This window comes from Canis aureus, chromosome 17 (genome assembly GCF_053574225.1).
Source record: "Canis aureus isolate CA01 chromosome 17, VMU_Caureus_v.1.0, whole genome shotgun sequence".
Classification (NCBI taxonomy): Eukaryota; Metazoa; Chordata; class Mammalia; order Carnivora; family Canidae; genus Canis; species Canis aureus.
Window position 1 is genome coordinate 22638762 of NC_135627.1, and position 9319 is coordinate 22648080.

The 9319-nt window shown below is 35.6% G+C and overlaps 1 pseudogene; it reads right to left on the reverse strand.

The window, feature by feature from the left end:
- Positions 1–6440: 6440 nt before the first annotated feature.
- Positions 6441–8386, reverse strand: LOC144287848 (importin subunit alpha-1 pseudogene; annotated as a pseudogene).
- Between the last annotated feature and the right edge of the window lie 933 nt (positions 8387–9319).

Consider the following 9319-nt stretch of genomic DNA (forward strand, 5'->3'; position numbering starts at 1 on the left):
AGGATCCAAAAAAATCTCTGATAAATTTTAGGGAATAAATGTGTCACCTACATTGAACATATGAGGCCCATTAATATTTACAAAACCTGTCATCTAAGGTCTATGAATCTCATTTGAGAGATAATGAAGCAAAGATTAGGAATATTTGGGGTTTTTTAAGATTTTATTTATTTATTTATATATTCATGATAGACACACAGATGGGGGTATGGGAGCAGAGACACAGGCAAAGGGAGAAGCAGGCTCCATGCAAGGAGCCTGATGTGGGACTTGATCCCAGGACTCCAGGATCATGCCCTGGGCCAGAGGCAGGCACCAAACTGCTGAGCCACCCAGGGATCCCCAAGATTAGGAATATTTGAATAACCCAACCTATAAGTTAAAGTGTTAAGAAAATAATTTGGGACAAGATAAAATATTTTTTCTAATATATATATAGTTGCAAAATTAAGTTAAAATATTCAGCAGATACATGCGTAACTATGATTACATACATAGAAAAAGAGGTCAATCGATATTGGCACTATTTTTATAATTAAATATTAAATTTGTTTAGGTTGTAATGTTCTACCAGTATGAATAATGGTTTACACTGGTATTCATGACATTGGCAAGTGCTATTTTGGTTCCTTTGGAATCATATCAACCATCAGTCACAACTACTTGAAAAGTATGGATGCTTTTCCTACATGGAAAAATCTTATTGTGCAACTATGGAAGGAAAATAAAGAATAGTATGGGTAATTGGAGACATGAATTTCTTTTGCTCATAATATCAAATAAAATATCTTTTTATTTAGCTAATACCCAGTAAAAAAAGTATCCCCATTTCTTGAAAACAGTGTTCAATGTATTCATTAAGTCAAGACTGCCAAGAAGTTTTCAAATCTCTATTGTTTTAGATCACTTATCTCCTTAACCTATAGAAATGCTTCAAACTATAATCATGCATAGGTGATTCAAAAAATTATCCATTTACTACTTGTTGTCATGAGCACTAGGTACTATGTAGGTTTTCCTGCTCCTGAAACCAATATTACACTATATGTTAACCAACTAGAATTTAAATGAAAACTTGGGAAAAAAATACCTCCCAAAAAACCCACAAAAAATACAAAAAAATCCACTTCTGCTTTACATATCTGAAGCTTAACTTTTGAAACCGTATCATTATGTAATTGCTATTTCTTTGTTTACATATTCTCTCGTTATGTAGCTACACTATTTATTTCTGTAAACAAGTTTAATTTATAATATATTGTGTCTCATAGGTGGATAAGCTTTAACTTTGAGGGAATATTTGCTTGGTATATATTTTTCAACATTTTACTTTCAATATTTTTTGTTCAATTTTAAAACTACATAAGCTATAGCTTAACCTTATTTACTATGCCAAACTGGCAATCTTTGATTTTGTCTTACTTGTGAGTTATCACTTGTCATAACAACTGGTTAATAAGCTTTTGTTTAACTATAAGTTAAATACCTTATCCCTCTATTATTTGTAACTACACAGAGACAGTTACTTTTTTGCTTTAATGACATATACCTAGATATTCATAATAAATATCATGTTAATGATAACTCATGTTAATGAGTATTAGAATGAATAAGTGGATTATAATGTGAAGCCATCACTGAATTTGAAGCATCAGAATTTTTCTCTACTTTGTTAATTTTATTTAAAAAAATATCAAAGGCTATGGCATTATTTAATTTTACTTACAATACATAAAATATGTTGTTGATAATAACTAGGACAATCTCTTTATCCATTGTAAATGATCTTTTATTATTCCTGGGGGGATGAACAGGAATTGCAGTCAATCAATTATTGTCAAAATAATTTTCAAGGATTTCATGGAAAAACAAACTTTTAATGAAAAATCTTCATTATTTAGAGAGTACATTATCTTGAGTGTATAGCTTTAATTTAATGAGATATAATTCATGTTATCTTATTATTCTATACACAAAACTGGGGTTTGTTTCTCAATTTGGTTAAAGTTTTCAACTGATTAGATATCTGATTCACTTATCTACAGATTAGGTAAGTTTTGAGTAGAGTTTTCAGGAGTAAAAAAACAAAAAACAGAAACACTTAAGTAGAATTTCCTATTATTTTTGTCCACCTGATAAAGTTTTCATTGCATATTTTGAAAGCAACTAAGTAAACAAAGCATAAAAATAAGTAATAATAATAATTATTATTATTATATTTAAAGTAAACCTATAACTTGTGTAGTCTAATAATGAAACTATTTGAGTAATCCAAACTCTACATTTAGGTTATCAGTCTATCATTATGAATGGGCTGATGTATCCACCATTTTCACACTAGAAAACATTAGACTGTCCATTAAAAATGAAAATTATCTTTATAATGGAACCTATATTAGCCAAGTGAATCAAAGTATACGTGTCTATAGAAGATAACCAACTTACCCATTCAATAAACTGAATGAAATCCAAATATCAATGCTAAAATAGGACTTCTTAATATCCTCACAGAAAAATATACCACATTTTGCTATTAAAATACTCTGGAATCTTCAAATTTTTCTCCTCATGCATTATAAAACTTGTTTCAAATCATGGACATTCAAATGCTCTAATACTCAAAGTTTAATAAAGCTAACAAAATAAAATGTGGAGTGAATTTACAAGCAAAAAATTAAATATTATGGCTCAAATGCAAGTAGTTAGTTTAACTTACACAAATGTAGAGAAAATTAAGAGACATTAAAATCAGACATTCAAACAAAACATTAGGACCATTAGTTCAGACATCAAGCATTCATAGGAACTTGATCATTTTATGCCCTTTGGTTCTCTAGTTTTTTATTCCAAGCAAAATGATCAGCTCTGATCATGATGCTCCCATATACCCAACTGTATAATGCTCTTGCCATTGAAATTTCTTATTTTCTGTATAACACTCTAATAAAATGCATAGTATCATTTAAAAATCCTCTCTCACCCAGTACAAGCCTAAAGTTGCTAACATTATTTGGGATACTGGACGCTGAACTTTAAATTCCTTGGAGAACATCTCTATAAGTCAGTTTTCCAAGCATGATTCATCATCCAATCTTCTGTATTAGTTCCCTTTCTGCCCTTCACTGTGTTTATTTCCTCTTTTGAATATTTTTCCTCTAAGAGACTCTATTATGGAATCAAGAAGGGAGAAAAAGAAAACCCAACCAAAGCCACTAGCTTAAGCCTTTATTAAAATGTTACAACATAGGAACAACTCAAAAATGAATGTCATGAAGGACACAAAAGTATTTCAGATTTTGTAGGGAAGACTGAGAAAGGTCAAGTACAGTTTTGTTCTGAGAGCTGTTCATTGTTCAAACTCTTGAACAGCATAAAAATACTTAGTATTAATCACAGTATAAAGGTTGTCAAAACTGGTGTAGCAGATTAGTAGTCATTGATTGGGCAGTCTGTTTAGAAGATGGATGGAAAGAGTACTAGTGGATAAATAACCTGAAGGGTCAAAATGAAAATTGTTTGGTCTTTCTGGGATTGAAGAACTGAAAATTGAATCCTGGATCTGCCATATGCACTTTCTGATATGTGAGCAACATATTTATTCTCTCTTTGAGTCCTTGTTTCCTTACTATAAAATATGAATAAGAGTTATTTCATAAATATTTCAGAATAATAAGCCAATAATATATGCATAACATTTACCAAAATTTCTGGTCTACAAAAATACAGAGAGACAATCGTTTTTATTAATAATTAGTGATATTCTTTTGTTTGGGGGGTTTTTGGTCTCCTGTTGTCCCATATTAAATGCCACCAGATTTTTGATGAAGGAAACTTAAAAAAATAATAATTGTTGTGATTTTTCAAGCTATTGCCATGCCTTGTCAAGGCTCCTTCCAGAACATTCCAGAGACCAATCCTCAGCAGCCCTTTTTCTGTACTTTATCTCTAATCTGTAATAATGAATTCGTAGTGGCTCAAAGCTAATTTTCTTACTGTCAGTCTAAACTCATTTAAACAAATGTTTATGTCAATTCCAAACAAGACTTGCTTAAGATCAATTCTGTTCTCTTCAAAACCTTCAACAACTCCTTATTCTTACAGTAAGATCTAATTCTTTAGTTCTTCATTCATGATGTTTTGTTGTATTTATTGTCCTAAATAAATGGCCCTTTTGAAGTCTAAGCCCCCACAGTATGCAACATTTCTACTAGTCAAATTGACATCTACTAGTCAAATTTCCACCAAGTATGTCCCACAATTTCTTATATACCTCTGCTTATTTAATTCTCTTTATCTAGAATTCCCTCTTTCTTTCTTTCTTTCTTTTTTTTTTTTTTCCTCTCTGCACAAGTTAAAATCATATGCCATGTAAGTCCACCAAATAATTGTCTTGTCAGGGCAGCCCCGGTGGCACAGTGGTTTAGCGCCGCCTGCAGCCCAGGGCGTGATCCTGGAGTCCTGGGATCGAGTCCCACCTCAGGCTCTCTGCATGGAGCCTGCTCCTGTCTCTGCCTGTCTCTGCCTCTCTCTCTCTCTCTCTTTCTGGATAAATAAATAAGTCTTAAAAAAATTAATTTTCTTGTCATTTACAAAGATTTTCCACAATCCTTAATACTGTGCTACATTTCTCCCTTATCTGAAGTTACTTCAGATACCTAACCTGTATCTTCCTAGTATGAGGATAATTTGATATCTACATTTCTAATTAATTTATCTGTTGGGCCAAGCTCCTTGAGAGAGTGGGAGCTATTTTTGATTCCTTTTTAGATCTTCTCAACCAGATTTAGAATGGTGTATATGTCAGGGACTCAAAGGCAGAACACTTCTGCCTCTAAGTACTGATATCTTTCTAATATCATACATCACCTTTAACAAAGCAAGGACTCACCGCTTTAGAAGATAACTGACTCTCATAAAAATTAAAGTTACAGCCCAGCACTTTGAGACCCCTTGAGAAAGGGGTCCAGATAATTTCTCTTTAGGATATCATTTGAGGATGTACTGTGTATGCCCATAATGAAAAAAAAAACAAAAAAAAACAGAAGGTGAGAATCTGTAAATGTACATGTCAGTGCAGCACAGTTTGTTTTGTAAATGATTTGTGTTGCTATAAGATCAAATGTTGTCAGTTCTTCTTGATCATATTTATTCAAGGGCAGCTTTGCAGGATAATGGTTTTCTCACGTATCACTCTCACCATTAGGAAAGCACAGTAGCTTGCTATAAAAGCCAAGCTGCCAGGTTACATCTACCCTGCTAGTACTAATGGGATGATGAAAAGATCGACAAGTGTTTGACATTTTAACGGAATTATTTTCCAGCTTTGGGAGTAGCTGGCTTGTAATGAAATAGTCTGCAATCCATGCTGAAACTTTCAGTACTTTATTTTTTTAAGATTTTATTTATTTATTCATGAAAGACACAGAGAGAGAGAGAGAGAGAGAGAGAGAGAGAGAGAGAGGCAGAGACACAGGCAGAGGGAGAAGCAGGCTCCACACAGGGAGACTGAGGTGGGACTCCATCCCAGGCCTCCAGGATCATGCCCTGGGCCAAAGGCAGGCACTAAACCACTGAGCCACCCAGGGATCTCCAAGTATTTTACTTTATTAATGTGATTTTTACTGATTCAAACATGTAATATCTATAAAATATAGCTTCACAATATTTGTTTACAAAAGTTTCTAAGACAAATCTATGCTTAAATGTTTTTCCATTTTATAAGCTGAGTTACAGGCAAATAAAAACATGGTAATATGCCTGATGAAGTCAAGAACATCAAAAAAAAAATTACAAAACCACTTGGCTAGGCTTGACATTGGGAGATTTGATTTCTTGTGTCATTTTTATAACTCAAAAACTATGAGTCTGGAGAAGTCAATTGACTTTTTTTTTTTTAATTTTGGTCCTATAAACTATGCAACTGAAAAAATACATCTACCTGTGTTACTTTCCAGAAATTTAGTTAAGATAAATAAAAATAACATGTGTAAACCTGTTTTAGTTTATAAACTATAAAGTGAGGTAGATAAAGTGCAATTTTACTAAATTGAATGAGAACATAATAAAGACAGCGGAACATTTGGGACCATGTTGGATAGTTATTAAAGTGGATAAGTATTTTGTTGTTCTTTTTTTTAAATCATTTTTTGCAAACAGTACTTCTAAGAATCTATTGAATTTTCATTGACTGAATAAAGCAGCCTAAGATAGTAGATATCAAAAAGAATTCATTTATTTGCGTGGATCAAATACACACATATGAAATAACTTTAGGCTTCAAAGAAAATGAAAAGGTTTCGAGAATGTGATATTAGATGTAAACTAGGGAAGAACGCAGTCAGAGTCCTCATAGATGAGAGAAGACATCAGAGGTCAGGTTTATCTTGAGTTGGCCATTAAATAGTTTGTAGAACAGATATTTTTTTTTTTAAAGAAAAGGGTGGAATTTAATCTTTATTTACAGGACACTGTAAGATAGAAGATTCCACATAGAAATAAGCAACCCACTGAGAGGAGGAGCTTCATACAGTTTGTACAGTTCAGAACTGGTCAAGTATAGTTTCGTTGTAAAAAGTGCTACAATAACAAAACACATTTAAAAAGAGTTCTTAGTAGAGAAACAGTAAGACAAACTTCTACCAAACAGTACACAACAAACAACTTTCTGTCTCAGCTGTACAATCTAAAAGTTAAAGGTCCCAGGAGTGCCATCCTGAACCTGGAATGTATAGCCTTCAGAGGTAGTTTCGGGCACAACATTCTGATCTTCCTCTTCCTCTACAGAGAAATACTTCTCAATCAAGTTTAATGAAGCTTTGTACACAGACTCATTTTCATGGTTTTGTAGAGCTTCAATTTTGTCCAAACCCCCACATTCTTCAATCATTATACTAAGTTTCTCAGTTTCACCTAGTTTCTCAGCAGCCTGAAAGATGTTTGAAATGGCATCTAGAATAACCAGAATAATTTTGGTATCTTTTGCAGTTAAGAGGTTCATCAATGGTTCTATTATGCCACAATGAACGAGGTATACAATCTGTTCAACTGTTCCACCACTTGTATAGTTGGTCACAGCCCATACAGCTTCCTTTTGTGTCTTAAAGTCTGCCTTAGAGAGAACACCAACGAGGAATGGGACTAATCCATGATTCACAACTTGCTGTATCTGGTCCTGGCGACCAGCTGTGATGTTTGACATCGTCCATGTAGCTTCCTTCTGAATATTAGCTTTGGGGTTCGTTAGCAGGCTAGGAAAGACAGCAAGTGCTCCTGCATCTATTACAACCTGAGTCTGTTCATCTGTCCCAGTGACAATATTTCCTATGGCTCTTAGTGCAGGAGTCACAATGGGTAATTCAGTAGCTCCTAAAAGCTTCACAAGTTGGGGCACAACTCCTGTTTTCACAACCATTTCAATCCGTTCATTTGGACCATCAGTAAGGTAGGAAATGGCCCAGCAGGTATCTGCTAATACTTCTGGATCATCATGATGCAGGAGACGAACTAAGGTAGGAAGAATCTGCTCAACAGCATCTAACGGGGGTGCTGGATTCTTGTTGCGACAAAGGTTTGAGAGTGTCCAAGTAAGGTTACGTAAGTAACCACATGCTAAAGATGACATATCAGGAACTGCAAGGAGAGCCAACAGTGGGTCAACTGCACCATACTTGATAACCAAGTCTCGAAAAACTGAACCATCACCTGCAATGTTTCCTAGAGCCCATACAGCTTGTTCACTGATGTGGGCATGGGAAGATGCCAACAGAGAAATGAATGCTGGAATAGCACCTCCATCGACCACAGCCTTGGTCTGTTCTGATGTCCCAGAAGCAATGTTAGTGAGGGCCCAAGCAGATTCAAACTGAATAGGACTACAATCAGTTCTGCCCAAGAAGGACACAAATTTTGGAATCAAACCAGCCCGGATTGTGTTGTCTATGGGGGGCTGTTTTTCCCTAGAAAGTAGTTTCCTAGCAGCTTGAGTAGCCTGGAGCTGGCTTTCCAAATTGTTGCTATTTATGCCTTTGACAATGTCATCAACAGACCAATTTACAGTGCCCTGGTTGTTGCGGTTTTCCTGCAGTGGAGAGGTAGCGTCATCAGGAAATGAGCTTACATTTCTCCTTTTCAGCATCTGATCATCCTTCTTCGCTTTCCTCAGCTCCACATTAACTTCTATTCGGCGCCGCCTCATTTCCGTACTGTCTTTCCCCTTGTTCTTGAATCTGTTAAGGCGGGCAGCTGGTGAATTAGCATTCTCGTTGGTGGACATGGTTATGAGACAAAGGGAGAGAAAGCTCCACGGCCGGCTCAGGCTTCCACGGGGGGCGGTGCGGGGCGCGCGGGCTGCGGGTCAGCTGCCCTCAAAACGTCCACCGCGGATCAGCCCAGAGACGGTGTGGCCTGTAGAACAGATATTTAGCAAAGAGAGAGAGAGGAGGGAATGAAGAGACAGACACAGAGAACTGTATAAATAAGGCAGAAGAAAAAAAAATCAAGGCCTGGTTTATGAAGCACGAGGAAAATAAACCAGGTGAAACTGATTAAAAAGAGTAAAGATTGGGATCCCTAGGAGGCTCTGTGGTTTAGCACTGCCTTTGGGCCAGGGCATGATCCTGGAGTCCCAGGATCAAGTCCACATCAGGCTCCCTGCATGGACTCTGCCTGTGTCTCTGCCTCTTTCTCTCTCTGTATGTCTCTCATGAATAAATAAATAAAATCTAAAAAAAAGAAAAAGAGTGACGATTGAATTAGTCATTATTAATATTGTGAATAAAGCCCCCACAGATCACAATTTGTAGGATTTTGGTTGAATGTCATTCCTACAAAGCACAGTTTTCTCAGTGGCCTCTGATCACAAAAAGATAAAAACCAACCAAACAAAAAACCGAAAGATAGGGATGCCTGTGTGGCTCAGCGGTTGAGTATCTGTCTTTGGCTCAGGGCATGATCCTGGAGTTCCGGGATCGAGTCCCACATTGGACTCCCTGTGAGGAGCCTGCTTCTCCATCTGCCTATGTCTCTGCTTCTCTCTCTCTGTCTCTCATGAATAAATAAATAAAATCTTAAAAAAAAAACAAAGATAGAAACCAGCAAAGAAAAAATAAGCAAGATTTCATGATATTTTTATCTATCTTGCAATCCGATTGAAGAATAGGTTGAAGTCAGACAAAATTGTGATTTTCCAAGTTTCAATGTAATCTTTAGTTTCAAATTATTTCCAAATGCATATATATGTGGGGAATATAGGAAGTCTAGTGATTGTAAACAACATGTGTTATGATGTCAGCTATACTCCATCCACTTCTGATAAGATTCT